A 24,968-nucleotide genomic window follows, 5' to 3' on the forward strand; every position below is an offset into this window, starting at 1 on the left:
TTCACGTGACCCCCTTCCATTACCAAGCATCGATGCGCGATGTCTAAGGTTAGCCTCTGAGTCGATGACCGAGGACTGGTCGGGATAGTACCAACAAAACATAAAATAAAATGTAAGATTTATAGAGAAAGGAAAAAATTTCAAATAAAATAGTGTACATTTATTGTTATGATATGCATAATAATTTTATTTTTATTAGTCTTATTATACTTTAAAAGTAAAAAAAAAAACTATAACACTAAAATTAACTTTGAATACATCTTTAAAATATAATACATTATAAATAATATATATATATATATGAGATTAGTTATAAGATCTAAAAAATTTAAATTAAATACTTATTTTGACAATCGTATAATCAAAATATTTAATAAAGATATATTTTGGAATAAAAAGTTGTGAAGATAAATAAAGATTGTAAGAAATTTGATAACATTAGTGAATGTGATGTATTGTTTTGATGATAATTAACTAATGTAAAATTTTGTAATGATTTTGTGGAAAACTGATATTAAAAAAATATATATATATAATAAAAAAATATGAAAAAAAGAGAATAAATTGATAGTATATTTTTCATATTTTATTAATAGTTATAAATTTTCAATTTTTATTGTGTTGTAATGTGAGTTTTTTTATAGACAAAAACAGTCTTATGAAATCCGTTAAAGAGAGTCTTCTAAAATGTTATCATTTACATTTAAAATTAATCCATTTCATATTTCGGGTGTTTTCTCTCTTTTTCTTAAATTTTATGATAAAGAAATATCACATAAGTTCCTTGTACATAAAATTAATATTGTTAACAAATATGAAATTTACTTGAAATTAATATATCAATACCCTTCTTTGTTTATTTTATTATTTACTAACCTAGTTTTCTTTACTGTAATTTTATCACAAAATAGTATTAAAAAATTATACCATCTTATTTTAAACAAATGATTTAGTACTTTAAAATTTTCTAATTATAAGTAACTATAAATATGTAATTTTTATAATTTTTTAATGTTTATTATTTTTCCACATTTTAATAGATTACATAACAAAATGGAAAATATAAGTAATAAAAGATCGACATAAGAACAACAAACACAAACTTGAAGACTAAATGTTAGAAATAGAAAATGAAAAATGACCATTGAACAAAGGACAAATGAATACATGAAGAAAAACTTATAGAGAAAGGAGAAACAACACTATTTATATCACAAATATTGTTTCAGAAATGAGATTGACGTCTATTTGTTATGTTTGACTTGATCAATAAAAAAATGCAGGTAACAAAAATGTTATAATTTTACTTAACATTTGTTAACTTACCATATATAATTACTCTATTTATTATGTTTCGATAACAATTCATTATCATGTGTATTATCCATATTTATTAGAATCAATTATAAATTTATACGGATAATACAAATGTACAAAAAATAACATCATTTATTTAAATTTTAATATTAAACATAATTATATGTAAATGATAAAAATAAAAAATGCGGATAAACAAGCGCGAGAGTATTTGTGTTTCCACTAGTTACTAATAACAAGAAAACGTAAAATTATATATAATAAAGTATATGAAAGTACTTTGAAGACAAAATAAAGTTATAAATATAAATAAAAAAATTATGTGTTACCACCAAAATTCTCAATACATTTTGTATATGACAAAATGGGAGAGAAAGATACATTTTTTTTTTAGTAAAAGGACAAACATATAGCAATGGTTTGTATACAACACTTTTTTTTGAGTAATATCTTATGTAGATAGATTTTCTTTAGACACATACTTATTTGCATTAGATTCAAGAAGAGTATTACATGTTTTAATTTTCATATATTATAAATAAACATCTATACACATTATCTACATGCTTGTTTTGATTCATTTCTTTGATATTGTTTCTTCTTCATCTTTTTGTTAAGATATATTGCTTTGATGTTATTTGATGACTTTCTCCTTGGCTTCAATGCTTGAAATCGTGGAGGAAAAGGTCCTTTGATGGAGGCAGAAGGGTGTGAAGATGTTAGGAGTTAGAGGAAGTAATTTGTTGTGGAAATTCTATCTGAATTCAAAAGGGGTTAGGCCAACTCTTGAAGAGGTTCTAGGCTAACTTCTATAAGAAGAGATAACCTAAAGAAAGCTAAGAATAAGTGAGTTATGCATAAATATTGGCAGTAATTCTTTATTCAATTTAAAGCTAAAAATTCATGTACATGAGTGCCTTATTTATATGAGAATGAAGCTTGCAGCCCAAGCTTCTCAAACCCTAAACCTAACCCTAACTTAGAGAGTAAGCTTCTTAAAGAAATAGTTTGCAACCCAAGCTTCAAGGCAAACAAAAACTTGACACCCAATCTAGGTTATTTACCCCAGTTTGGCACCATTTTTTCTCCTAGGGTTGGGTTTATTTACCCTAAACTATTTATGGTCTAAATACAAGACCCAAATAATATTTTACTCTACTTGGTCTAAATACAAGGCCCAAATAATATTTTACTCTACTTGGTCCAAATACAAGGTCCAAAATAAATCCTACACTATGTTGACCTAGAATACAAGGCCCAATAAACTCCTACACTAATCTGTACATTTATTTTCAAGGTTAAGAAGAAGAAAAAGAATATTCAATCTCTTCATTAGACCTCATCCTCTTCAATTATCTTAGCCAATGGTTTTGAGTCTGGATGGGTTGTCATCATTCCTTCCTGCTTGAAAAGGATTTGTTTTCAGATCTGAACGATGCCTAATGACAACAACCTTTGTTATTTGATTTTGTACTGCCCAGACCTCGGACATCAGTTGAAGAAGAGGCCGACATCGGACATTGACATCGGACCTCGGTGGTCTGACAGTAATAATGGGCCATGTAAGTTGGGCCCCACGAACAGTATGAGTTAATGTGAGTCAACACCCAGATACTAGAAAGACCTAAATCACGAGAGGATCATGCATGGGGTGTGTATAGTACATTCGGGTACGACACAAACAAGTGTTCTTTGGAGGTGCTAAGGCCCATAAGGGTTACGGTTTCCAGTGAAAGACTGCATGCATGACACGTGAATAATTAAGGCACCACAGAACAGATGGCGCAGCAGTGCTAGTACATGAGTTGGTACCCTGGCGACCATGTTGTTAGAAAGATTGCACTCTAGAAGAGGCAAGTCTTGTGTCGCGGTTGTGCTAAGCTTGTGCAGCGCGTCACAAGATGCCTCACCATTAAACCCTAATTCCACTTAAGGAAAGATCCTTGAGGGATAGGGAAGTTGACCTAATTACAGCCTATATAAAGGGTGGTAAGAACCCTAGAGAGGTATGTCGTTTTTAAGACTGAAACTGCTTTGCACACTTATTGTTTCTTAGCTCAGTACTAACTTGATCGTCGGAGTGCAATCAACAGGTAGGGCCCCATCCATTTCAACGGAGCCACTCTCAACTACCCGAGGAGAGAGCGTAAACCACCAGGAGATAGGAGGAGCCACCATCTACCTTTGAAGTCAACGACGACTGAGTCAACCGGCATGACCAAATTTATTATTTTCCTCTAGTGTCAAATATCAACCTACAGTAAACATCAAACAATAAAACAAATTATATATATACATAGAAAATAAGAATAAAAATATGGTAAAAGACCTTTCTTCTGAATCCAAGAAAGTTTAGGAAATTGGGAATGGGCATTTATGTTGAGTTTCAACATTTTAACCAAATACTATTAAAGTTATAACATGATCTACTATCCATAATGAGAGAATTTTTAAAGGTTTGACACTTTGTTTGAAAAATAATTTCTCTATGGATAGTGCTAGAGCAAGAGTAAGTGAAAACAACATGTGAAGTTAGGGTCTAGATTCTTTTTTTCTATCTCCAAAACATCATCTTTAATGGATGAGGATGTAGTTTAAAAATTTCACTTTTAAATTCCTTTAAAAGCAAACTACAAGTTCAGGGGAACTTGGGAGAGTAATGCCTTTGATACTTTATTATGGGTTCTTTTTCATATTTTTCAATATCTTTTTCTTTTTTTCTTTGAATCCTATTTTATGGATTTGGAGGGGTAACCCTCCCCCTTAGACTCTTTCCTGGAATCAACTAAACTATGGTAGTGTTCCTTCTTTTGGAGAATACGATTTTCTATAAGAATCTTCTTTCCTACCATACCATTCCCAATGTTTTCTCCTATATTTATCTGGAATATCCAAATATCTAGAAAACATATCTTTGAGTTGAGATAATTCATTTTTTTTTTGTGATGGAAGAGGCCCAAACACCAACTCAAATGCAAGCCCACCAAAGTGTAGAATTGGGCCAACCACTAAAGTCATGGCAAAGAAGCTTCAAGAAGATTGGAATACTGCTACTGATGGCAGAGAAACCTTTTTATACATGTTCAAGATGCCATGAATTCTAGTGTAGAGTAGAATTTAAATTCTTGTCAAATTAGCATAGAAAATTTCATTTGTAATTTTTGTTAAAATGAAAATTGGTACCTAAATACCAACCTAGGTTAAAATTAGGGTTTCTTAAAAATCCTAATTTAACCTAGGTCGGTCCTAGGCAAGCCTATTAGGAGTGCGTTCCAAGTCATTGAACATGTTTTCCATGTGTTTGAGTTAGGCGCCACTAAACCCTAAACCCTCAATCTAATAGTGAATTGCTGCCAATTTTGTGCCAATCTTCTCCTACCTCTTTAGGATAGACAATTGATCTTTAAACTTTCATTCTACCAAAGTGAGATGGCCTCACCACTCACATTTCATACCTAACCTGCACCTCCAAGGCAGCCACATCTCCTAGGAGAGCCTTGACCGTGAGCATCCATTAAGCTTCCGCAAATTCCACCAACAATTCTCCAAAGGATTATGACACTCTTGCATCATTTGGTATCAGAGTTATGGTTTTCAAGAGATAAGTGCCTTATCTTGATTTTCATTTTGTGATCTTCTTAATTCCTTGTTGTTCCTCACTTCCATATTGTCTAGCTGTTTTTTAATTTTCGTTTTGAATTGGTGTGCTGTTTGGAAATTCCAATCGGTGCATCTTGTTCAATTGTTCTAGAGCAATCCTTGTGCAATTTTGTGTAGGATTCCATATAGTTTTGTGTTGCTGTTATGTTTTTGGTTTATTTGAATCTTTATTGCAATTTTAATCAGTTCATATTGTGTTGATTTGAGTCATTTTGATTTTTGAATCCAATTATGTTTTTTCAAGTCATGTTTCTCCTAAATTGTCATCAATTCCATGTAGTGCTGTTTTTTATAATTTTGGTTGCTTGATTTTAAATTTGAGTCCAAATTTATAATTCTGGGTTTGATACTTTGGTGCATTTTAATTTTTAAATTTGAGTTCATGCTTGAGTTCTAGATCCATACAAGTTCTTATACATCTCTTCTATTGTGTTTTTGAAGTTTCTTAAAACTGTTTTTAATTCCAGAATTAAGATTCCTCTATTTTAATTCTGTGCTGACTGTTTTTTTTCTTATAAAATTAAAATTCGTTGGATAAATATTATAAAATTATGGATCTAAACAGTTTGATGTGTTATAAAAAAATAATAAAAAAGTGAGTCAAAATTCAAAATAGAAAAAAAAATGATAAATCAAATACAAAACTTGTGCATTCTGGCGTGAACAGAAACGGTGATTTGGCAACAGATTTGAAAAAATTATCACAATTAATTGGTGTATTTTTTTGGTGTGATTCCAGCGCCAAATTTTTGCTAAGATATTTCACTGCTTGTGATTTAATGTTCAAATTCAAATTCAAAATATAAACCTCAGCATAAATTTTGTAAGTCATGCATTTTGTATTTCAAATTCCAATAGTATTGTTTTGGTTTTCTTAATCCAATTCTAGTGCCAATCTTTAGGATTCAATTTGTGTCACCTTTGGTTGAGTTACCTTATTTTCTTGCTTGTCAAATTACTCAATTACTCTTTCAAGTTGTCATAATATTACTCCATTTGTTGTTATCCAAATTTCAAATTGAATTGTTTCTTTACTTTAAATTTGTTGACTTCTATTGTTGGTGAAAGTTTTCAAAAGTGGTGCTTGGTTAAGTTTGGAGTTAACCTTTGTGGTGAGTCCATTTTTACTTAGTAGGTGCTGTTTTGAAGACTTAATTTGAATATCCTTGAGAGGTTGAACAAGAGTGATGCAGCAAGTGAGAGTACAAAAAATACACAAAGAGTGGGTGCCAATAGCAAGGGCCACACTAAGAAGGAGTACCAAAAAGCAAAAGAAGTGCATAGAATAGGAATTCTAAAAAAAAAAATTTGTAATTCAATTTCCATTGTATTTCTTTTGAATTGTAATTGCATTAAACCTTGATTAATTAGTGGATTAATTACGCATTAGACGGTGAGTGTGTCTTCAATGGCTCTAAGTGTCTAGATGCCTCACCTTAGGATACGTCTAGCTTTAAAGCTTTCTAGTTAGTAAACTTTAATTGTGTTTTAGTTAATTGCTTTGCATTGTTTACTTGCTTTGTTTTGTTTAATTGCTTTGCATTCTTCTTGAATAAAATTGTGTTTTCATTCTTGATTGTGATATAAGTGAATTACTTAGAGAAAGTTTTGTGAAAGTCTTGAAGGATAGATTTTAGCTAGGAAAGGTTTGGTACTTAAGTGATCATAGTGATTCACCTCCCTTTACTGGGAATCTACCTTGATTACTACACCTATCTTTCTTGAGGTAAATTACATTTAACACAAAACTTTAATCATGTCAGCTCATTCTTCTAAATCTAGTGAAAGTGATCTAAAGTCCATTAAAACTCTTTTAAATCAATTATCAAAGGACTTTCAATCACTCTCATATAGATATTTGGAACATGAGGAATAAATTAAAGAGCTGAAAATGGCTAAAGAAAGGGATGAAAACTCTTATAAATCTAAAAAAAGTTCACATGCATCTAGTTCTAAATATCATGAATCTTTTGGGGAAGAAAGTCCTAGGATAAATGAACATTATCAACCACCCCCTAGGCGAACTAGAAGAGAAAGACAAGAAAAAGAAAGCCTAAAAGAGGTTAGGGTAGATCTACCTCATTTCCATGGAAAAGAAAATGTAGAAGTTTATCTAGATTGGGAGATGAAGGTAGAACAATTGTTTGCTTGCCATAGAGTGAGTGAAGAAAGAAAAGTACCCTTAGCCACTTTAAGTTTTCAAGGCAATGTTATGTATTGGTGGAAGACCCTTGAGAGAGATAGGTGTCTTCATAAGGATCCTCCCATAGATTATTGGAATGATCTTAGGGAAGCCTTAAGACGCCGCCATATTCCCTCCTACTATAATAGGGAGTTAATGGACAAGCTCCAAAGACTCCAACAAAAGACCATGAGTGTAGAGGAATATAGGCAGAAAATGGAATTATACATGATGAGAGCCTCAATTAAGGAGTCTGAACTCATCACCATAGCAAGATTCTTAAATGGGCTTAACCTTGAGATTAGAGATAAAGTTGAACTCTTACCCTACCAAGACTTGAATAATTTAATTCAATTGTGTATCAAGTTTGAACAACAAAATTTGAGGAAAACCTCAAGTCGTAGGGAAGTGATGGAGATCAAGTAGAAGAAGAAAGTGAGGCCCAAGCTTAAGAACCTCAAGGAAGGATTACAAGGAGCAAGGCTAAAGTTTTGGGTAAAGAGCATCAAATGCTTTGTCTTTTTGTAATTACCCTTGTATAAATTTGTAAATAATATAGGAGTAGCCTTTAGGAGAATGCCAAAAGAGGAAAACCAAAAGACACCTCTCATGTAAGGCATCTTAGGCGCTAGTTTTAGGAAAAGGCTAGAAGCAGTGTCTCTTTCTATTCCTTTCCCTCTTAGGCGCTAGATTAGAGAATGAACTAGAAGAGTGACTCTTCCAACTCCCTTGTCTTGTATAAATAGAGGTACATGGTGCCTTGTATCATAAGTTGAAATTGAATTTTTGAGTAAAGAAACTATACCAAATTGGTGAGAGAGTTGTGTGAGACTTGTTCTCTACTCTTCTTCCTAGTCTTATCTTGGGAGGTTCTTGGGACTCTCAAGTGGCGGCATCCACTCATCTTGAAGCTTCTCCACCCTTCAAGTGGCGTGAAACACTTCGAGGATCATCAACCACATAAGTCCATCTCCTTTCATCTTCCATAATTACCCATTGTTATTTTCTTGTAGTTTTCCAATTTCAATCGGTTCAATTCTTTCCTTTCATTTGTTGCACTTGTTCTTCACTTTGTAAGGTTCCTTTCCTTTGTATATGCTGTTCTTGTTTCGTTTTCCATAGAAACCCATTTCTATATTGAATTCTTTAGTTTCAATTTGTGGGTTTTGTTCTTTATTGTGTTTCAACCGGTAGTTTTAATTCTTGTTGTGTTCTTGTTTCAAATCTTGTGTTCTTTTGTGTTCTTGATGAGTTCTTGAAGGGTTTAGAATCTTAATCCAATTCTTGAAAGTGTCTTTTCATATACCAACTCATATCTAGAAGGTTCATACTCTAACTCTTATCCAAAAAGAGAGTATAAAAGGGAGGAAAGTGTACCTAAAGAAAAACAAAGAGAAACTCCCAAGAGTGTAGGAAAAGATGTGCTCACTCCACCCATCCGCACTAGGGATGTCAAATGCTTTAAATGTTATGGTAGAGGTCATGTTCAAGCTCAATGTCCAAACCAAAGAACGTTGTTTTTAAAAGGGGTATATGAGTATAATAGCTATGATGATGAACCTAGAGGGAAAGAGGAGGAGAACAATGAGAGAGTATATCCATGTGAGGGGGAATTAATGATGATTAGAAGAACCCTCAACAACCAATCTAGCGTGAACCTAGAGACACAAAGAGAGAACATTTTTCACACAAGATGCAAAGTTTTAGAAAACGTTTGTTCTCTCATTGTGGATTGTGGCTCTTGCTGCAATTGTTGTAGCGATAGAATGGTTGAAAAGCTAAATCTACAATTAGTCTCTCATCCTAAACCTTACAAACTTCAATGGATCAATGAAGATGGGGAACTAACTGTAGATAAGCAAGTGAAAGTCGAGATTTCTGTGGGCAACTACAAAGATAACGTTTTGTGTGATGTAGTTCCCATGGAAGCTTGTCACATCTTGTTGGGTAGACCTTAGCAATTTGACAAGAAAACTAAGGTGATGAAGTGAAGATTAAAACCTAGATGCTAGGCAAGGAGTAGTGTATGGCACAAAATTGGCAGCATAACAATACTCTATTCAATCTTGAAAATACATGATGTTGGCTCCCCCTTTTATAGGCTAAGGAGGACCATAAAGGTTAACCTAATGATAAGCAAATGCAATCTAAATGAAATGTAAATGACATCACAAGGAACTCATGGCACATGGCCGATCCTAATGAAAGAATCCTTCTCGAAACGTAGCAAATCTAGGTCAAATTCTCATGGAATCAAGTTTGTGCTATTTACACTACAACTAATACTAAGCTACTCTTAATGGGCCTTCATGTAGCATATACAAATAGCTCTCTCTTCCATCCGTAGCTTGGTCCAAGTCTTCATGGATTCGCTTGGCCATGGACCTAGTAATTGGTCCTAGACGCTCTTCCCTTTGAATTAGACGCTCTTGACTTGGCTCTAGACGCTCTTGGCTTGGCTCTTGTCTTTCATGGGAGGTTGAGCTTGGCCCTCTTCCATCATAGTCACACTTACCATGTGAGCTACAATTAGGCGCCAATATTCAAACCTTTAGGTTTTGAATTTCCCACCATTTGCCTTGGCCATTTCCGGTCCTCCTTGACTATAAAAGGAGGAGCCTACCTCATGTATTTTCAAGATTAATTCATTAGTGAAATGCTACCAATTTTGTGTCATTCTCACTCTTTGCTTAAAACCTCTTAGGATTAAGCTCCTAATCTTCCTAAACCGTCACCTTCCAAGTGAGATGGCCTCACCACTCACTCTTCATACTTAGCATGCACCTTCAAGGAATCCAGCTCTCTACGTGAGATCCTTGTTCCACCTTCAATCCATGGAGCTTCCGCAAATCACCTCAAAAACTTCAAAGAAGACACAAATCCATCATTTGGTATCATGAGCTATGGTTCTACAAGAGCTAAGTGTCTTCTTTCATTTTTATGTTTGTGTTCTTCTTGTTTTCGTGTTGTTCTTCAATTCTTCATGTTTTCTTGCTGTCTTTTTGCATTTTAATTTGATTTAGGTGTTGTTTGAAGAAATTAAATCAGTGCATTGTGTTCAAATTGTTCTTGAGCTTCTAATTTTCACATTTGTGTAGGAATCTATATAAAATTGTGTTGTTGTTTTGTTTTTAGTTTGTTTGAGTCTTGTTACAATTCCATTCGGTTCATTATGTGTCTTGAGTCATTTTAATTTCTGAATCCAATTATGTTTTATAGAAGTTATGTTTCTCCTAATTTATCATGAATTCCATGGAGTACTGACTTTGTTGATAATTTTGGTTCTTGATTTGAGTCCAGATTTATAATTCTGTGTTTGTTGATCATTTGGTGCATTTTTCTTTTAGTTTGAGTTCATATTTGTATGTTAGATCCATACAAATTCATATACATTCACTCCATTGTGTTTTTGAAGTTCTTCATTCTGTTTTTTAAATTCCAGAATTAGAATTACTCTATTTTTCAAATTCTGTGCTGGCTGTTTTTCGTTATGAATTTCAAATACGTTGAAGAAAAATTATGAAAATTTGGATCTATACAGTTTGATGTGTTAGAAAATCAATAAAAAAATCAGAACAAAAGACAAAATAGAGAAAAAATGATAAATAAAACAAAAAAAGTGTGCATCCTAGCGCTAAAATATACGGTAGTTGGACAATACTTTTGAAAGATTTATCACAATTATTTGGTGCATGATTTTGGTGTGATTCCAGCACCAAAAGTTTGCCAAGACCTTGAATCGTTTGTGGTTAAAATTTCAAATTCAATTTCAAAATAGCCAGCTCAGCATAAACATTTTAAGTCACGCTTTGTGGACCTAAATTTTCCACTAGTGCTGTTTTGGTTTTTCTAATCAATTCTAGTGTCTTTCTTTAGGTTCCATTTGTGTGTCATCCTTTATTGAGTGCCTATTTTTATTGCATGTCCAATATTATTCAAAACTCTTTCTAAGTTGTGTCATATAATTCAAATCCATTTGTTGTTGTCCTCTTTTAAAATTTGAATTGTTTCTTGCTTTCATTTCTTGACCTCTAAATTGTTGGTAGATAAAATTCAATTGGTGCTTATTAAGTGGAATTGACATTGTGGTGAGTCTATCCCTACTTAGTAAGTACTGTTTTGAAGATTTTAATTGACTAACCATAAGAGGTTAAGGCAAGGAGCTGCAGGTAATACAAATACAAATACAAACACATACACTTTCTACAACACAACAAGGAAGATCAATCACAAGCTAAGGAGTGCATAGTACAGGAAATTTGAATTTTATTTTGTGTAATTCAATTTCTTTGTATTTCTTTGAGTTGTAATTACATTTAACCTTGATTAATTAGTGGATTAATCACGTGTAGACAGTGAGTGTGTCTTCAATGGCTCTAAGTGTCTAAAAGCCTCACCTTAGGAATCGTCTAGTTTAAAGTTTTGTAGTTAGCAATCTTTAATTTGTGCTTAGCTAATTTCTTTACATTAATTACTTGATTTGCATTGATTAATTGCTTTGCATTATTTTCCTTTGCATAAAAATTGATTTTTCATTCCTAATTGTGATCTAAGTATTTAGAAAAAGAATTGTATGAAGTCTTGAGGGATAGGTTTTGGCAAGGAAAGACTTGGTACTTAAGAAGTCCTAGTGACTCACCTCTCTTTCCTGGAAAGCTACCTTCATTACTTTCCTTTTCTGTCTTGAGGTAAATTACTTTTAAACACAAAGCTTTACTCAACTCACTCTTCTAAATCTAGTGAAAGTGATATAAAGTCCATTCAATCTCTTATAAAACAATTAGCCAAGGACTTTCAATCACTCTCATATAGACAATTATAGCATGAGGCACAAATCAAAGAGTTGAAAATGGCTAAAGAAAAGGATGAAAGCTCTCAAAAATCTAAAAAAAATACGTTTACATGCATCTAGTTCTCAAAATCATGATTCTTTTGGGGAGGAAAGTCTTAAGATAAATGAATTTTATCAACCACCCCCTAGGAGAACTAGAAGAGATAGAAAAGAACAAGAGAACCCAAGAGAGGTTATGGTAGATCTACCTCATTTCCATGGAAAAGAAAACGTAGAAGTCTATTTAGATTGGGAAATAAAGGTAGAATAATTATTTGTTTGCCATAGAGTAAGTGAAGAGAGGAAAGTACCCTTAGCCACTCTTAGTTTCCAATGGAATGTTATGTATTGGTGGACGGCTTTAGAAAGAGATAGGCGTCTTCATAGAGAACCTCCCATAGAATATTGGAATGATCTTAGGGGAGGCCTAAGACGCCGCCATATTCCATCCTATTATAATAGGGACTTAATGGACAAGTTCCAAAGACTCCAACAAAGAACCATGAGTGTAGAGGAGTATAGGCAAAAGATGAAACTATATATGATGAGAGCCTCCATTAGGGAGAATGAGTCCACCACCATAGCTAGATTCTTAAGTGGGCTAAATCTTGAGATAAGAGATAGAGTTGAACTCTTACCTTATCAAGACTTGAATGATTTAGTTCAACTATGTATCAAAGTTGAACAACAAAATTTAAGGAAAACTTTAAGTCGTAAGGAAGGTTCATACTCTAACTCCTATCTAAAAAGAGATTTTAAGAGGGAGAGTACATCCAAAGAAAAACCAAAAAGAGAGTCTCAAACCCATAGGAAAAGATATGCTCACTCCACCCATTCGCACTAGGAATGTTAAATGCTTTAAATGCTTTGGAAGAGGACATGTGCAAGCTCAATGTCCAAACCAAAGAACCTTGTTTTTGAAAGGAATATATGAGTATACTAGTTGTGAAGAACCTAGTGAGAAAGAAGGGAGAGAAGATGAAAGAGTGTATCCTTTAGAGGGGGAATTATTGATGATTAGAAGGACTCTCAACAACCAAACTAGTGTAACCATAGAAACACAAAGAGAAAACATTTTTCACACAAGATGCAAAGTTTTAGAAAACATATGTTCTCTCATTATGGATAGTGATTCATGTTGCAATTGTTGTAGCACTAGGTTGGTTGAAAAGTTAAATCTACAAGTAGTCCCTCATCCTAAACCTTACAAGCTTCAATGGATAAATGAAGATAGGGAACTAACTATAGATAAACAAGTGAAAGTCGAGTTTTCTATAGGTAACTACAAAGACAGTTTTATGTGATGTAGTTCATATGGAAGCTTGTCAGATCTTAATGGGTAGACCTTGGTAATTTGACAAGAAAACCATACACAATGGTCTAACCAACGAGATTATCTTCACCCACAAGGAAAAGAAGTTTATACTTAATCCTTTACCACATTCCCAAGTGGTAAGAGATCAAGTACAAATGAAACAAAAGAGGGATGAAGAGAAAAAAAAAACAAAATTAGAAAAAGAGCAAACCCTTATGGAACAAAAGGCGTGGGAGAAGAGTGTTCCTTCCCACAAGGTCAGTCAACAAGACAAAGTAATTGAAAATACCTTTGAAAATATGCGTCTTGTTGAACAACCTAGCCTTATCTTTTGTAAAGGAACACTTACATGCACTACCACAAATTGAGACTATGACTCTACCTCCTCAAGTCAAAGATCTTTTAAAAGAATTTGATGATATATTCTCTAAAGAGGGACCCATAGGACTTCCTCCTTTTAGAGGTATAGAACATCAAATTGATTTGGTTCTGGGGGTTAGTCTACCAAATAGTTCAGTCTATAGAACTAATCCTAAGGAAACAAAGGAGATAGAATCTCAAGTATAAGATTTGTTGGAGAAGGGTTGGGTGCAAAAGAGCCTAAGCCCTTACCTGTCTTGTTGGTGCCCAAAAAGGATGGCAACTGAAGAATGTGTTGTGATTGTAGAGCCATCAACAACATCACCATCAAGTATAGGCATCAAATCCCAAGACTAGATGATATGCATGATGAACTACATTGGTCAATCATATTTTCCAAAATTGATCTTAAAAGTGGGTATCACCAAATTAGAATCAAGGAGGGTGATGAGTGGAAAACCACTTTTAAAACCAAATTTGGACTATATGAATGGTTGGTGATGCCCTTTGGTCTCACTAATGCACCTAGTACTTTCATAAGGCTCGTGAATCATGTCTTGAGAGATTGCATAGATAAATATGTAGTAATTTATTTTGATGATATCTTAGTTTATAGTCAAAGCCTAGATGATCACCTAAGACACCTTAGGGAAGTTTTCCTAGTGCTTAGAAATAATAGTTTGTTTGCTAATAGTGATAAGTGTACTTTTTGTGTTGATAGCATAGTTTTTCTAGGGTTTGTAGTGAAAAAAAAGGGATACATGTTGACCCCAAAAAAATCAAAGTCATCCAAGAATGGCCAACTCCACAAAATGTAAGAGATGTTAGGAGTTTTCATGGTTTGGCTAGTTTTTATAAACGCTTTGTGCCTAACTTCTCAAGTCTAGCTTCACCACTCAATGAGTTAGTGAAGAAAGACACTACATTTTGTTGGAATGAAAAGCATGAACAAGTCTTCAAGAGGCTAAAAGCTCAACTAACTAATGCACCCATTCTAGCTTTACCAAATTTTGCTAAAACTTTTGAGCTAGAGTGTGGTATCGGGGGTTGGCATAGGTGCGGTTTTGTTACAAGAAGGGCATCTAATTGCTTATTTTAGTGAAAAACTTCAAGGAGTCACCCTTAACTACCCCACCTATGACAAAGAGCTCTATGCACTTGTGAGGGCCTTAAAGACTTGGAAATACTATCTTGTTTCTAAAGAATTTGTTATACATAGTGACCATGTCTTTGAAATATTTGAAAGGTCAACACAAGCTCAATAAATGTCATGCAAAATGGATAGAATTTCTTGAACAATTTCCTTATGTCATCAAATACAAGAAGGGAAGCACAAATATAGTAGCGGATGCTCTTTCAAGGAGACATGGGCTCTTTTCAAAACTTGGTGCTCAAATTCTTGGATTTGACAACATAAGAGAACTTTATCAAGAAGACCAAGACTTTGCATTCATCTTTGCTAAATGTGAACGTAGAGCACAAGAAGGTTACTATGTATCTGAGGGGTATCTTTTTAAAGAAAGCAAACTTTGTATACCCCAAGACACACATAGAAAACTTCTTGTAAAGGAATCACATGAAGGGGGTCTCATGGGCCATTTTGGAGTTGACAAAACTCTTGATCTTTTAAAAGAAAAATTCTTTTGGTCACACATGAGAAGAGATGTCCAAAGACATTGTTTTAGGTGTATTTCATGTTTAAAAGCTAAAGCTAAAACAATGTCTCATGGACTCTATACCCCTCTACCGATTGCAAATGCTCCATGGAAAGATATTAGCATGGATTTCATCTTAGAACTTCCTAGTACTGCAAGAGGTTATGACTTCATCTTTGTGGTTGTGGATCGTTTTAGTAAAATGACACATTTTATTCTTTGCCACAAAGTGGATGATGCTCAAAATATTTCTAAACTCTTCTTTAGAGAAGTGGTAAGACTTCATGGTTTACCAAGGAGTATAGTATCGGATAGAGATACAAAGTTTATAAGCCATTTTTGAAAAACTCTTTGGGAAAAACTTGGCACTAGACTACAATTTTCCACATCATGTCATCCTCAAACGGATGGACAAACCGAGGTAGTCAATAGATCTCTTGGTACTATGCTTAGGGCAATCATGAAGGGTAGCCACAAATCTTGGGATGCGTACCTTCCCCATATTGAATTTGCCTACAATATAGTTCACAAAACTACTAATGCTTCTCATTTTGAAGTTGTATATGGTTTTAACCCTCTTACTCCTTTAGATTTGCTACCCCTTCCTAATCCACGAGATTTTGTGCATAAGGAAGGAGCTATCAAAACTGAATTTGTTAAAAAAATGTATGAGAAGGTTAAAACTCAAATACAACAACGAACTGAGAAATAGGTCAAATACAACAATAAGAGGAAGAGAGAAATCATTTTTTAGGAAGGGGACTTAGTTTGGCTTCATCTTAGGAAGGATAGATTTTCAACTAAGAGAAAGTCCAAACTTAGTCCCCGTGGTGATGGACCCTTCCAAATCCTCAAGAAAGTCAATAATAATGCTTACAAATTAGATTTACCTGTCGAATATGGAGTACATGATACTTTTAATGTCATTGACTTGTCTCTTTTCGTAGGTACCAATGAAGAAAATGACGCCTTGGATTTAAGGACAAATTATTTCCAAGGGGAGGGGATGATGGAAGAGGGCCAAGCACCAACCCAAAGGAGAGTCAAACATCAAGACATATTGGGCCAACTACAAGGGTCATGGCTAAGAGGCTTGAAGAGGATTGGAACACTGCTACTGATGGCAGAGAAATTTACCTCTACATGTTCCAAGATATCCAAATTCAAACGTAGTATAGTCTTTAAATTCTTGTCAAAAGTAGCATAAGAATTTTCTTTTGTAAATTTGTTTAATTGTAATTAGGTTGAATGTAGGCATCTAAAAATCAACCTAAGTTAGATTAGGGTTTTTAGAAACACCTAATCTAACTAAGGTCGGTCATTTAGACCTAATTGAAGCACATGGAGCACACCTAGTCACACTTATCATGTGAGCTACAATTAGGCGCCAATACTCAAACCTTTAGGTTTTGAATTTCCCACCATTTGCCTTGGCCATTTCCGATCCTCCTTGGCTATAAAAGGAGGAGTCTACCTCATGTATTTTCAAGATTAATTCATTAGTGAAATGCTGTCAATTGTGTCATTCTCACTCTTTGCATAAAACCTCTTAGGATTAGGCTCTTAATCTTCCTAAACCGTCACCTTCCAAGTGAGATGGCCTCACCACTCACTCTTCATACTTAGCATGCACCTTCAAGGAATCTAGCTCTTTACGTGAGATCCTTGTTCCACCTTCAATCCATGGAGCATCCGCAAATCATCTCAAAAACCGCAAAGAAGAAGACACAAATCCATCATTAGCAAATTATGAAACTTTAAAAGTCTATTCATAAAGATAAAATTTCCAAACCAAAAAAAAAGAACATATGATAAACTCTTAACCCCTCACAATTTTGAATGCATCTAATGCAGCTCCTGTGTTTGAAAGAATTAATAATCCTCCCAACTCAAGAAATGTCTGCAAAACAATGAATCTTTTTCAAGGACAAACCAAAAGCTAGATCAAGAATGTTAGTCTGATTATCAATTTCACTTTTAGCAACACTAAAGGAATCAATTCAGAATCTATTGAATTTTAATTAATGAAATCATATACCAAGAAATGAAGAATCACATCAGAAAAAGGAAGAGCTAACAACAATATTAATTGAAAAAAAAACAAAGGAGACAGAGCAAATGAAAATTTTTATTCAAATATATCTAGTCTCATATTTAGAAAAAAAATACTAAATACCTACAATCAAAATAAACAATATAACTAGTTCAACAACCAAATAATTTTAATCCTTAATTTAATAGAGTTAAATATTAACAAATCCAAAAATATATCTTAAATTAACTTTAATTACATCATAGAGTCTTTTTCAAAGGGATTATCTTTTAAGAAAAAAGTTTAAAACAAAGACACCTAGATATAAAAAAAAATTAAACCATTTGAAAACAAACAAAGAAAAGAGGACTTAGATTTTAAATAAAACATAAAACGTATTGATAAAAGAACTTGTTTAATTATTATAATTCTCCTTTTCATGACTTCAAAAAAGAAGCAAATCGTGCATGGACCTCAAACCAGCCCATTTTGAAACCTTCAAGCAATTTCTGTTAACCAAAATGTGATTGTTAGCCGGATAATAGACATGCCTTACAAAAAAAAAAACACACAAACAACCTGTCCGCGTGCATAATAAGCTAAGCTACTTCAATTCCATCCAACAGTCCATTTTCCTCAAAAACTAACTTATGCAATCACTAATCCCTTGAGAATAATACGTTGGATTAACAAAATGATTATCATCAGCAACGAGTGATATAACAATACAATCTGATAAATACATATAAATGAAAGGGTGTAGGTATTAACATTAACTCTTACTAGATTTCGAATTTGATGCTTTCTGGGGGAGTTCAACTTTACTTACAGTGTGACCTAGTAATAACAGTTTATTAGAATTAAGCCGGAAAAAAAAATATTTAGTTCAAAACAGTTCACCCACAACCATATTATCCTAACTACATCAAGAGTGACAAATGATAAAGGTAGAGATACAAACTTCTTTTTCATCTTCAACAAATTTTTCTTCTCGGGTAGAACAGCCACAAAAGCATTCTTATAAGTATTTGAACGGCTCATCCTTTTTGACGACCTTAATAACATAGTTGGAGGCATATGAGTTTAGAGAGAGAGAGATAGAAGAACACATAACAATTATCAAAGAAACTATCAATTCATGGAATCTATGAGTTTGAGACCATAACTACATAAACCACCGGCTAGATGAAAAATATCAGCAATTTTTTTGCAAGATATATAGGACAAATTTAATAGATATGAATACCAACTTTGTTCTCTTCTTCCTGTGTTTCTTAATTTGTGAAGAGACAGACAAATCGAAAGTACTGGATGGGTTGGAGAGCAACACTGGTCTAGGGGACCTGAAACATTGTTATAAAATGGTAAAACTAAAATTAGAGAGGGAGCAGGAGAAGGGATAGAAGACAAGTTGTTGAACCTTCCAGATGGCTTCCATTTTCAACATTTTGAACCTAACCCGGACTTCCATTCAACTGTCACATTATGTCATTTCATATGATTAAATTACTAGCCGTAGCTTAGTAAAATAAATGGCAAAATTAAGTTATTACAGTTGTCTTCAAACTTTAAGTTGAAAATTTCTCTTGTACAAAAGCAATTAGTTTATGTTCCCAAGTCATGCCCATTTTGTGTTCAGTGGCCTACACTAACATGAGAAAAAATCAAATACTGAATGCAGGAATGATATATGCACTGATTCCTGGTGAAGTAATTCAATTTAGAAGTAGTTCCTTTTTTGTTCTTCTTTTTAAATTAAAATTTTCTTCTTCTTTTATATGTAGTTTCTTTTTTGTGATTTTGAGTTATAATCTATTTATGTTGAATTAGGAAAAAGAATGCAAGGTAAATTATTCATGTCCAATAATCAATATAAAAAGTTGGGGTAAGATATATGGGTGAACTCGAACCATGTGTTATAAGTATGTATAAGATGTATGAGGCATTTAATCTCATTAGCTTGCAGAAGTCCACCTCATCTGGCGATCTGTATTAATTCCAAACCCAACTATGATGATAACATAGTTTCTCTCAATATAGGTATTGCATAAACCCATAGGTCATAAGCATGAAACTACATGTTATGTTAGAGCCAAGATGGCTTAGCTTCCTCCTATTGTGTTTTTCTATTATTTTTTCTCACTGCAGCATCAAAAGGCCTAATGTAGATGAGGCTATAGTATGCTTACATAGAAATTGGCAATAGAGGAGTGCAGAGATATAAATAGGTCACGCAATCCAACCAAAAATATATGGGAAGAAGGGCTTATCTTATCTATCGAATCAGACACTTATGATTCACTCACCACCATCATAGCGCATATGCATAATTGAAATTAGAGCACTAAACATGCGCAATCTCACAAACCCAATACAAATCCAGATCTTATAAAGAAAACTCCAAAATGAAAATAAAAACTCAAAATTGAGACAAATAAAATACTGTCCAAGTGAAAAGTTTCCATTTGATAAAAGGGAAATTGAAATAAGTAAAAAAGAATAACTTTTGCAAGGATGGGTAGGTGAAATTGGAGTACCTTGTTCATTGCGAGTGATAGTAGCTCTGATGTTATGGGCATAGGAAGATCGCGGTTTGCCACGACGGTGTCGGAGGACAAGACCTTAGCCACCAACGTGTGACGGTTGGTTCCAGGTTTGAGCTGATCCACTTTGGTGTAGACGGGTTTTCTCTTGACAGGTTTGTTGACATCTTACTGAGTGGAATTGGATGATGGCATTGGAATAGAATACTCACTCACTCTACTCTGTGAGACTCTTGTACCAAACACAAGCCCTACAATAATACCAACCAGTTTTAGGAATTTCTTTTGCACCTTCCATTGCACTTCCCTTCTAAATCAAGGGAAACGTCGTTTCCACTCCAATCTTCCAAACCTCACGTGACTTCTGTTTCCCATTCTTTTATATAATATACTTTTATTTACTTTCTATACATTACAATTATAATCTTGCTTTTCACATTTTTTATAATTCTCAATTTCGCTCATTTTATCGAACTTGGAAGATTAAAACACGGGAAAAATTCACAAATTATAAAATTATAAGATCCAAAATCATCATTTTTAAATATAAAGATTAATATTAATTACGACTTGAAATAGAAAAGTATCTGTTTGAAATTACAACTTGACACAGTATTCAATTGAGTTTCTGATATTTCCTACACTATCCAACAGAGGTCTAAGCAAATCAGCGGAAATTTGTTCATTTTCTTGTAAGATCAAGGTCAGGAAGAAACAGGCAAAGACATATTGTCAAGCTCTAACCCTAAAAATCTCAAGAAATGCTGAAACATTTCAATAACCAGATCATTACATTCAAGGTTCAGCATGACCAAGCATATAATATGGACCTTATTGACATTATCAAGTATGGTAACTTGGTAAGCGCTTTTTCATAGCCACGGCCAGATAAGTGAGACAACTTCAACAACCATTTATAATATAAATTACATTATCTTCCAAAATCCATTATTACACACACAAAAAAAAAATCCCCTAACATAACCCATTATTAAGAAGTCCAGACACGGATACGGGTACGGATACAACACGGACACGGACACGAAAATACGGTTAAACTGAAAATTATAGGACACGAGACACGGCTATATATAAATTAAAATGTAGTAATATATTTTGTTATATGAAAAAAAATTAAAAAAAACATAATGTTTAACTTTTACTTTTTGGAAATTTTAATATTTTGTTTAGATTTTATCTGAGATTTAGTGTGAAAGAGAAGAGGTCTTTAAAATATTGAATGGAGTTTTTTTTTCTAGCTTTTTTGGCGTGTCCAAGGAGGGAAACGTGCCTCCTCCGACGTATCCAGAAAGAGGCCCGTTTCCAGCCCAATAAAAAGCGTCTGACACCGTGTCGGGCACGCTTCCGCCGTGTGTCCGTGTCCGCGGTGTATGGGAAACACCGACGACGCTTTTTTGGCCGTATTCGAACTTCACACACTGGTTCTTCATTAATGGAGAATGTGAACCTTCAAGCACATAATAACTATTCTAATTAACTCATAAAAAATAATAACAATCTTTGTTTCGTACCGTAAAACAAACACAAACCAATTTTCCTCAAATAAAACCCTCATGAACCTGAACAGACACAAGTCAAGCAAACACGTACTTATAGAAAACTCATTAAATTGACAACTTCAAAAAATTTAATCTTGTGAAACATACGGACAATGGGGGAGAGATGTGAGCTTGGTTTTTTAACGGGAATCGTCGAGGGATTTTGGGAGCTCGACGAACCAACATCGTAGCTAACCAAATTCACCAGCAACATCATCACAAGACTCTTATCAAAAACCCTCAGATTCTCCTTGTGTCCCTTCACACTCTTCCTGGCATGCAACACTGCCACTCTCTTCTTCCCGAGATCAATGCAACAACAATTTCCTGCAATGGAAGCCAAACCTGAAGGATTGCAGTAGTGAAATTCGTGAACGCCTCCTCCCCTTAACCCTCTGAGTCTTCTCCTTGGGTGACACCTTCCCCATTCTCTTGCTCCCACACTCAACCGAACCTAAACATAAAGGAAAGAAAAGTAAAAAACAAAGATTAAGAAGAAGAAGAGGAAGAGGAGAAAGAGATGGTTTCTATATGATGATAGTGAAAATAGAAGGTGAAACAGAGAAGGAGAGAAGAGAATGGGGTTGCAGGAGACGAAAATAATGCTTACAGTTGGATTAAAATGAACACCTAGATTGACAATAGAGCATCGTTGCATATTAGGTTAAAAATAAGGAGACCCAAGAGGAAGGTGAAAGAAAGGAGATTAATATTTTACTTTGGCTCATTACCAGAGGTTTGAAAAATAACCTCTACTAAGTGTGTGTGCCTTAACAGAGGTCTTGATAACCTCTACTATCATTATTCTTTACTATAGGTTACACTAACCTCCACTATTAAACCTCTACTAAAATAATAAATTTGTGTAGTGCTACAACTAGCCAATGTTGTTTGAGTATAGAAGTTCACATTCAACTTTCAATTTCAGTTTCCTAAGGTGGTCAAATACTGCATGGATTTCATTTTGTTTATCATGTCTTTACTGGTTTTTTTTTCAGGGTATCTAGTTTCTGTCAATTCATATATAAACTTGCACGTACTCAAGTTAAATTCTACAGTATTTATTCCGGTATAATAATTATATTTTCAATCTCTTGACTTAGTTGATATATTATTTTAAATTTTTTATTATTTGTGAATTTCAATTTTAATTTTATTTTCTCGTATATTTTTAGTTGGTATTATTTGGTGTTGCTCTGATTTTGTAATATAACTAAAGTAAAATAAATAAATAAATGCAATAAATTCACAATAGGAAAACATGATAATGAATCAATAGCTTCAATCTTCCGTGGGATATATATATATATATATATATATATATATATATATATATATATATATATTCCTACATGGGGGCCTTAAATTGGACTAAATTGAATTTATTTTTTTTAAACCAAAACATTAGGATGAATTTGAACCAATCTAAATTTTGGTTGGTCTATCCAATTCAAAATTCTGAACACCTAGTATCACAAATTTTGTCAATGACAATAGTTTTGGGATTGTATGCTCTTATAAATAATAAGGAATGACATTGAAGATAGTTGAAGCTTTATTTGATGTTTAGTTTTCTTAATAATAATGAATTTTTTTTATAGACATTGGTGTGTTAGCTTTAATTATATTCTTTGCTTCTGATTCCATTCACATTATTTAGTCTATGACTATTAAAAACTATATTGAATATGAACATTGCTGCCAAGTGACATTTTCTCTACTTACACCTTTCAATTGTATCATTTGGGTTTTCTTACCAACTATTTCCCATTATAGCTTCATAGGTTAAGCCTAATACAATTACTCTCATACTTTCCTGATTCACTTCAATTTTGCTACCTCGGTTCACTTGTTTTTATTTCTTTGTTGTAGTTGACTGTAGATTTAGACCTTTGGCAATATTAAATTATTCTTCCAATAGAGAGAACTAAAGGTAAAGGTAACTTCCATGTAATGGTTATTTTCAACAATAATGCTTTATTTTTCTAGATGTAGTTTTGATTATTCTCATTGCATTTTGAAGCATGTAGGTTTTGCATCCATGTTCACCATGTCCCTCATTCAATTAGTTTATATCCTGCTTTAAGATTGGCTTGGTAGGTGCTTCAAACACATTTCCCCTTCCATCCTACAACCCATGTTTCATATTATATGATCTGCAAACCTTATTTTTGTAGTTCCAAATCTCAAACCTGCTAGTCCATGTCATGGGAAAGCAGTAGTATCCCTTTAGGTTGGTTTCATCCTCCCAGCTACTATAACTATGTTCATGTATATAATTCTGCAGGCACCAAGTTCAATAATATGGAGTATTGTGCTTAAATTGCTATCATTTGGTTCATGCACCTCCAATGTTCTAGATGAATCCACACCTATTCAACTGAGCTTTAGTTGGTTTTTGGTAAATTAATATAACATGTTTCCCTACACAAGTCAAAAGACCACACTTGATTGCTCTCACATTTGAGGTATCTGTTAGCTTTCAATTATAATTATAGTTTGAGTGTGTTTTTGATCTAGAAGAAAGAGAGCCATTATTAGTTATAGGTCCATTGAGAAGTAAATTAGCATAAATATTTAGAGTTAGTGCTACTACATTGTTGTTCTCATTAGCCCTATTACAATGTCTACACATGCAATGATTATATTATTGATCTTCATATTCAAATATTAACCATCCACCCAGGTACACGACATTGTATATTTTCAAATTTTAAATATAGTTTTCTTTTGTTTTTGTTATATGGAGTGTAGTAATGTGAAAAGATGTTATTGTGATCGTTTGTTTTTCTTAATTCTTTTGCTTCGGTGAATATATTGAACCGTACTTAGTGGTTGTTTTGCAACGTGTTGTCTTGATTGATGTTTGGTTGTTACTTGTTTAAGCAGACAATCTTAGCTTTTTGTATATTGTATGTAGTCCTAGAAGTGCAAGTAGATTTTGCCTTCAATCATGGAATCACAAATTTGCATTTCTCATAAATACAATCTCTATGTATGAACAAGTTTTTTATTTGCCATTAAAGTTAATTGGGTGAGTATTAATAAAATTGATTTTGAATGAAAATAATTTTGTAAACTTAATTTTAAATATAATTGATGTTGAAATATATATTTAAAATGACTTAGTTAATATTTTTAACAGAATGCCATGTGTTTGATTCTAAGTTGGATGTGCATGTTTTATGTTGTGTAAGTAAATTAAAGTGAGTAAATGAAGAAGACAAATGATATAATGTACTTACAACACATAATGTTCAAACTACAAATCAGGATGAATGACTTTATCGAATCATGTTTTAGATGTTTTACAAGCATAATGTTTGGTTAACTATAGCTTCGTATCAAACATTTGCCTTTATTTCAACAAGTAAAAGTAATAAATATTAATTTTATTAATGGTAGGATTAAAACAATTTTTTTATGAGAAAACCCACATTTTCTCATTGATGGTCTCTCCATCATGAAGTAAATTTTTAAAAAGAAATTGTTGAAAGTAACAGAGGTTTGAAAA

At 33.3% G+C, this 24,968-nt stretch overlaps 1 long non-coding RNA gene across 5 annotated transcripts; it reads right to left on the minus strand.

Annotated features, from left to right (window-relative positions):
* Window positions 1–1,696: 1,696 nt before the first annotated feature.
* Window positions 1,697–20,245, minus strand: LOC137826248 (uncharacterized). 5 transcript variants are annotated; one of them, XR_016515064.1, is made up of 5 exons: window positions 19,890–20,245; window positions 18,603–18,695; window positions 18,314–18,406; window positions 18,136–18,189; window positions 1,697–17,220 (listed from the first exon to the last, which is right to left on the minus strand). It is a non-coding gene; the product is annotated as an uncharacterized LOC137826248 (long non-coding RNA). The 5 variants fall into 5 exon arrangements; XR_011083464.2 differs by having other exon boundaries at window positions 1,698–17,023; window positions 17,152–17,220; window positions 18,136–18,406; XR_016515065.1 differs by lacking the exon at window positions 18,136–18,189.
* Window positions 20,246–24,968: the final 4,723 nt, after the last annotated feature.

Source organism: Phaseolus vulgaris, chromosome 8 (assembly GCF_051622355.1).
Source record: "Phaseolus vulgaris cultivar YP4 chromosome 8, ASM5162235v1, whole genome shotgun sequence".
Taxonomy (NCBI): Eukaryota; Viridiplantae; Streptophyta; class Magnoliopsida; order Fabales; family Fabaceae; genus Phaseolus; species Phaseolus vulgaris.